The sequence below is a fragment of the Piliocolobus tephrosceles genome, chromosome 4 (assembly GCF_002776525.5).
Source record: "Piliocolobus tephrosceles isolate RC106 chromosome 4, ASM277652v3, whole genome shotgun sequence".
Taxonomy (NCBI): domain Eukaryota; kingdom Metazoa; phylum Chordata; class Mammalia; order Primates; family Cercopithecidae; genus Piliocolobus; species Piliocolobus tephrosceles.
In genome coordinates, this window is record NC_045437.1 from 26,582,047 (window position 1) to 26,589,954 (window position 7,908).

At 31.8% G+C, this 7,908-nt stretch overlaps 1 protein-coding gene across 1 annotated transcript in view; it reads right to left on the bottom strand.

Annotated features, from left to right (window-relative positions):
* The window catches only part of CDH9 (cadherin 9), a 161,421-nt gene extending 156,279 nt beyond the window's left edge, over nucleotides 1-5,142 (bottom strand). Inside the window, exon 1 of the mRNA XM_023218219.2 lies at nucleotides 5,019-5,142. The gene's annotated coding sequence lies outside the window, so the exon portion shown is untranslated. The remainder of the gene's footprint in view (nucleotides 1-5,018) is intronic.
* Nucleotides 5,143-7,908: the final 2,766 nt, after the last annotated feature.

The following is a 7,908-nucleotide window of genomic DNA, read 5'->3' on the forward strand; positions in this document are numbered from 1 at the left end:
GATAGATAGATAGATAGATAGATAGATAGATAGATAGATAGATAGATACATAGATACATAGATACATAGATACATAGATAGATACATAGATGTTAGTCTGTAATTTCAACTAAGTTTTCTGTTAACCTTCTGTTAAGTTTTCTTGAACGGCTAAGTTTTCTTTAAGAGGAAACTGTTACATTTCTTCTGCAGCTTAATTACCATTAAAATTAAAAAGAAAACATTTTTCTTTTATGTTCTTTATATTGTGAAGCATTTATAACATATAGATGTGAATATTTTAAAACATTTCTAGAAATTATGTAATAATACTCCAGTAACCTGCTTTGGTAGAAAAAAAAACAAATACATTTTAGAGTTGTCTGATTGGGAAAAACTCCCTTAGACAACTTTTAAGACTCATTTCTCAGTTTTATAAAACTGGTGTATTTCATGTCATGTCTTTTGACCCAGGAAGTGAATTACTGTTGCTCTTTTGCCTGGATTACACCTTGTTATAAGCATTATTTGTTATCTCCCCTGTTATACAGCTTGCTGTGTATGTCGTTTTTTTTTTTTATATGACTTTCCAAAGATGTTATTTTACAAAATATGAGGAAAAAGTCTATTACGCTTTGGAAATTGTGTTAATAATATATAAAGTATGTCAAATGCAGCATATTCTAATATAAATTCTGTTAGATATATGTTTCTACCAACATCCAATACATTAATGAACATGCTAAATCTTTCATATTCAAATTTAAATAATAACTATTAGTTACTATATTTCCACTGTAAATTGAATTAGTGTTTGGAGGAGAAATTAAAATGAAGTCATCCACACTCTTCGGAATTGTAGAGCCAATTTCAAAATCTGATATGAGGGTCTGGCTTTTTAATCCATATTTATAAAACCATCATATGCTCTGGTGTTTCATCGATCAATTAGAGAGATCAAAAATTATCTTGCTCATCAAAAGAAATAGAAGATATACAAAAATGCTTATTTCTCCTGTAACTGGTTTATAATTTGCTAAATTAATAAGAAAGAGAAAATACTCAGAAAAACCTTGAAAGTCATTTTAAGAAAATATTCAGCTCTTTTCTTTTTGTCTTTACCTTTCTTCCTAAAATATAAATAAATAATACATCTCTCTCTCACACACACACAAACACATACACACTCACAAACACTCACACAGAGCATCTGTGACCACAGCACCCCATGATGTTTCCACTTTCCTCTCACAGCCAATGAGATCAATTATAATGACTTTTATGTTTGGAGAGGTGTTTCTTGGAAGTGCTAATATGAAGTCTCTTGGTCAGGCTCCAGAGAACCTGCTTTTGTTCAGGCACTTTGCATTTGTAATGTGACTAGAAGACCATGTCTTTCTAGTGCTAAGTTTAGGGATAAGTGCATTAACATGCTAGGGCTGTTACGGAAATGTATAAGAGTGCTATGAAGACATTTTCCTCACTGTATACTCCTTACCATATTTTAATAATGAGGATAATGGTGCTTCCAGGCAGAGAAATTGAAATGACTCACAAGAGAAAAAAAAAAAAAACTTTTTAGATTATTTATAACAATCCAGGATTCATTGTTTTCAATAGTCTATACATCTCTATCTCTCTATCTGTCTATTCTATCATCTATGTATTTATCTATTATCTGTGTATCTATCATCTCTTTATGTATTTTTCTATATTTCTAATTTGAGTTTCATGACTTAATACCTTAAGGTTCCACGTAATAATGCATATATATACATATATACATATATGTGTGTGTGTGTATATATATATGTGTAAAACTTGATAGTCTTGGATATGTAACCTGATCTCTTCCTAAGCCTCTGCTTTCACATGTGTAAAATTAGAGATAGAGTTAAAACCCCTTTTCTAAAGTTCCAAAATTTTATATAAACACCTAAATAAGATATTGAGAGTTATTTGGTATATCTTTGAAAAGACAACTTGTTTCTGAAAACAAGTATGCAAGATACAGAGAAAGAAATTGCTTTATCTTAGGAAACATGTTTTATGTCTACAAGAGAAATGCCCACATTTATAAATTTAGCATCAGGTAAAAACAAACAAGACTCATTTTAAATCAATGTCCTTTTGATTCTATTTAGCATGCTTTCTTCTTCTTTAAGAAAATTTAACTTTAAGCAGATGATTTATAAGGTAAAATACCCAAGAAACTAAATAGAATTTGTATTACAAAAAAAATCTCACCATGAATCAAAATTACTCTATGTTAATATTGCTATTGACTTTGTGTGTGTGTGTGTGCGCGCGTGTGTGTGTGTGTGTGTCCTTGAAGTCAAAAGTATTACACTGGACATTTTTTAAGACATCATTTTTTTCTAATGTGAGATTATTTGTACACCATATTTAAATGTGTCCTTGAGTGAGCAAAATTAGTCTTAAAGAATATAGCAAATTAATGATAAGTTATATTGAAGCATCTGCATTAATATTAAATAATTATCTAGACTGTTTACTTTCATAGAGAACAAGTTACAGCCAATGTTTATTCATGACACATTCACACACTTTAAAAAATTAACTTTCACCTTAATTTATACTTTCTTGTATATTATATGTTGCCACATTAATTGTATATTTTATATTATATAATTTGTAAGCACGCTCTACAGCATTCTTATTAACTACACCCATATACTGTAGAAATATTCTGGGGAAGGAGCATCTGCCTCATATCACTACTGATGCCTAAATAGAGCTAAGCCAGTAGAATTAAAAAAATCAATTAACTTTGCTTTAAAAATCCTACTTGGTGAATGTACCATGGAAGGCACGCAGCATTGGCTAAGCTTGGCATGTATAGGGGTTATAGGAAAACACCAGAACAAATCCCTCCATGCAAGATGACATTCAGATGAGCTTCTGATTCAACACACGATTTATCAAGCTGAGCAACACAACATTTAAAAGAATAATTTCAAGATCAACTTTGATATTGTACTCTTCTGACACACAGGCAATGGTATGAGACATTTTTATTTCCTTTATGCAATGAATGCAATAACAGTAGCATAATTATGCAAACCATTTCAAAGATTTTTAAACTTTCAAATACTGTAATAAAAGAAAAATAATATTTTTTATCCCAGAAAAAATTATTATCTGACCGGACTATTGTTTTTATTAGTACTACCAAATCTATCTAACTTCAGTGAATTACTTGTAAATTCATACTACTCTCTGCTTTCTCTAAAGCATTTTTTCTATTTATTTCCAGAATTGGATTTGCTCCTAGTATGTACTTATCTTACTTATTTTTCATTTTTCAAAACACATATACAGATGAAGGTATTTCAACATGTAAACATATATCTATTAAGTGCATATAATCATGTATCTACTCCTCATTTGGAAAAACTTCAGTCGAACCCATAACATATTTTGTGACAAGACTACAAGCACATACTGTTTATGTTATGTTCAAGTTCTTTGTTGCTATGTGCTGTAGTAGCATGTTATTTCATTTTCTTTATCTTTCAAAAGATCTATGTTTCAAACCTGGATTAGCCAGTTTTATAGCTGCAAAAATGTATTTCACAATTGACATAGCATTGCCTAGGCAATGATGTAGTGTCTGAATGTGAAAAGTGGGATTCATCTTCTGCAGAATGTAGGAGAAGGTTTTTCACAAAATTGAGAATCTTGAATAATCAAAGTCATTCTTAACGGCTGTGCCTGAAGATGGGTAATTCTTCTAAATTCATAGATAAAGCAAAGAGAAGAAGAAAGATTCCCTTCTGTCTTGCAAAAGTTACCACTTTTTTTGATGTCACAAAGGCATTCATTCTCCATCCTACAAAGATTTAGAAACCTTGTGAAAAGATCACTATTAGGAATCTCATATATCTATAATACAAAATATAAAATGACAACACATCTCCGGAGAAGACCACCAATTTCTCCTCAGATCTGTAGTCCATTGTATCTTCATCAAAAGTTGATGATACAAATAAATGTAAACTTATCTACTACAGTTAATCACTTTCTTTTTATGACACCTTTGTTATTTAAAACAGATTATGAGAATTTCACCCTGGTAACAGTCTCTAACTGTCAATACTAAAGAATTTTGATGACTTTATAGCTAAAGTCCAAGCCTTTATTGAGACAAGCATACCTGCACAAATTTATTTGATGTGAATGGTCATCTTGAGCATGCGATGGAAAACACAATAAAACAATTATCCACCAAATCAATGCATTTCCCACATCACTTCAATTTTTTTCAATGCCAATTTTACCTTGGAAACCCTCTCCCTTTCTTGTGGCTTTCATCTAGTCGTCATGACATTAAGACATATTTGCCTACAATAATGGAAAGCAATTATAGCTAACAGATATATACATTCAAAGTGTTGACCTCAGTGAGAGTCACAAATATGTGAAGAAACCTCTTTTACCAGGTAAAGTGATCACCTTAATCCTGACATCCAATATGCATCTGTGGCATTTTTACTATTCGTACATTGTTTCATGGATAATATTGAAAATAAAGAAAGCATTTCTTATTCAATTATGAATAAAGATGCCCTTATTTTTGACAGTTTTGACTCAAATGATTTAAACAAAAGTTATGAGAAGACCAGGAGTCCTTTTCAAATTAATATAATAATCATATACATGAACACACAAATATGTGAGTAATTGAAAGCCACCACAATCAACTGATACAATTTTAAGTTTAGTTTTATTTTTACAACAATATTCCATATGCAAATATGAGGACTATAAAAAGAGCATGAGTAGGTATCAGCTTTGTAAAAGTAAAATAAGAAGCAAATGTTGCAAGTTTTGTCACTGAGCATGTAAACATTTTATTCAAATACTACTAAAATGTATTCTTATGTGCTTCCAAGTGTTGAGAGAGAGAGAGAGAGCAAAATATAGCAACTAGGAGAAAAGCAATATTTGTACTACTTCGTTATAAGAAAACAAAAACTGAATAGCTTACATTGTCAAGCAAAGTAAATAACACTTACCTTGCTTAACAATGGAATTGAGTTTAGCCCTACTCCGCACTGACAATTCCGTTGTTGCTTCTGTCTCGGTCCTTCTCTTCTCTTTTTATAGTATCTTCACAGCTGAATCTTCATGCATCTCAGTGTGGCTTTCTCTTCGAGCATCACTTTTAACTCAGACAGGCAGGAAGCTGAAGCCAAAGGAACTCTCTATCTGATTGGTTTCCATTCAGCGTTTCTGATTAATAAGAGACGTCCCTCAAATAGGAAGATATTGCCGCTGATGGCGCTGCAGGGCGCCAGGTTTGGGCTTGGGGGAGTGAAGACCTCTTTGGACACAATGATTTGCAAGCGAATGAAGTGGGAGGACTCAGAAAGGAGGGCTTTGTCAAAGACCCCCCATAAGAAAAAACGACACAGTGTTTTTAGTCTCGGTTAATCAGCTCTCCTTAATCTGTTTGCAGTTGGGAGAGAAAGGTCACAGCATGTCTGCAACCTGTAAATCATCTGTAGAAAATATATATCACAGGGAGAGTGCTGTTGCTCAAAAGAAATTTTGTGTATGGTTCCTGCAGAATTTACTACTGCCTATTTCAATTCAGTGTCAAAATGTCAAGTTTAAGAAAAAGAGGAGAAAAAGAATTCAGATAATATTTATCATTAATAACGATGAATTTTTAACTTTGCCTCTATGAGTATATAATCTAAAATAATCTTTTACAAACAATGTTAAACATCTAAAAATTAATGATTGACATATTTGCTTTCAGTAAAGATAATAGTTTTAATTATAATTTTAAATTTCTAGAACGACTTTGCTTTTTACCTGATCATGCAATTGAAAGAGTTTCATCTTCCCTGGAAATAACCAAAAATAATGGTGACCATAGCCACATCGCAGAAACTACATGATCCACCTGTTAGAGTCCCTGTTGTACATTGTACAACTCTTAGAGAGGGTGAACCAAAGCTAAAGGCAAGCCCTGCTTTAGAGAGAAGTCTGTTTAGTACTTCTGGAAATGGCACAATAAGAAAGGTATTGATTAGTAGATAAATCCTTCTGAAAAGAAGTTCTAGTAATAGTTGTATGAAATGCACGGTGGGGATATAGCTCACTTTATAACGGCTCATTAAGTCACAGTAAGTAAATAGCTTAAGTGCGAAAAAAATATCAATATCCTATTTGATGCTTCAAAAGAAAACTGACAATAGAAAAAACAATTCAACTTCTATTTTTTCCCCCAATGGTAAAGCTTATCCATGAAGGGTAGATAATAGAGGTGCCCATCAGAGGCTTGTGCATTATGTAAATTCGTTTCTTTAAAAGGAAAACAAATGTTTTTTAAAAAATACAATTTTACGTATCTCCAAATAAAATGTGACACTACTAAAACGTGGTGATTGAACATGGAGTGAATGGCTTTTAAATACTTGTGTGTTTGAAGTGTAGGAGGCGGACAAAAAAGGGAACTTTATTTTGTTCATCTATAAATAAAGAAAAAGAAGGAAGAAATAAAGCCTTATGCATATTCCCAGGGCTAGATAGATTCAAGTGGCTAAGACAGCTTGGTGAATTCTTCATGGAGGCTAAGACTGTTTTCTTGAGGCAAAGACACTTAATTTAAAATTCACAGGCTCCTTTAAACTTATGTCTGCTGGGTCTACTTGCTCCTTTAAATAAAACTACATATTATAGAAGCCTCTTTATTAATACCGAGATAAAGTAATGTACGTAAAGTGGGAAAAAGGAACCAAACAAAATATTTTATCATAGTTTAAGGTAAATATTCACAAATAAAAGCTTTAAATCCCTTATGTTGCATACATTTTATTTCCCACTGAAATCCAACTGTGGGAAAAGGCTGTTCTGTGTGAAATCCACAATTCAACAGAGCAGTCTAAATCCTGATTTGAAGTTATTTTTACTACTCTGCAAAAAAAAAGGAAAAAGAAAAGGGTTGCCAAATGAAAGGTCTTCTACCTTTCTCTTGTTTGGTATGAAATTAGCATTTGAAAACAAATGACTTAAACCTTGGAATTGTCAAAGCTTCTTTTATATCGTGCGTATAGCTACTTGTAAGTTTTCAAATGTGAGTAGCATTCTATGTCACATGAAAACAACTTTTCATACTTGCAGCAATGTGTACGAATATTTAGCAAAGAAGTATGTACAAAAGTATTAGTCATTATTTACATTAGTAGAGTATATGCCCTCCTTTTATGTATTTAGACATAAAATGTTATTAACAGTAAATGTAAAATATTATTTGAAGTATTCTTTTCAAGATTAGTTTGAATTTACTTTCTCTTAATTATTTGGTATATTGAATGTATTACCTTATTGTGGAAAAAAATTATATTAATATTTATCTTTTCTTCTTCTTTGAATATAATACATTGTCATACTTAAGGACTTCATCTGTTTAATGCTGTTCAACAACATGGATACATCTCTGTCATATACAAAACTTCATTTTTTTTTTTGCATTTTATCATTACAAATATATTCCATTGTATAATGGTAATTTTGCAAACTGTTGAGAAAGAAAAACTGAAAAAAATAGACACAATGCTAGTTTATCATGTAGTGAAATAGAAAATAAACTTTATAGTCAAGCGAGTTTTTAAGCTTACAACTTAAGTCCTTCAGTCTTCAGACAGGTCCGTAAAGACATATTTATGGTATAGTACCAGGAAAATCTTCAGACAGAAGCTATCTGTGCTATGAGACCACTCATAGGAACACCCTGAAATTTCAGACCACCCTCTGCTCTTGGTAACACACATTCGCACCTTCCAAACTAAAACTGAAATACTTTGCACAACAGCTCTTGCATGTCACTACTATAAGTATTCCTTTCCTGACCTCAGCACCAAGGGCTTGCTCCTATGACCTGAAGATTAAGCTATA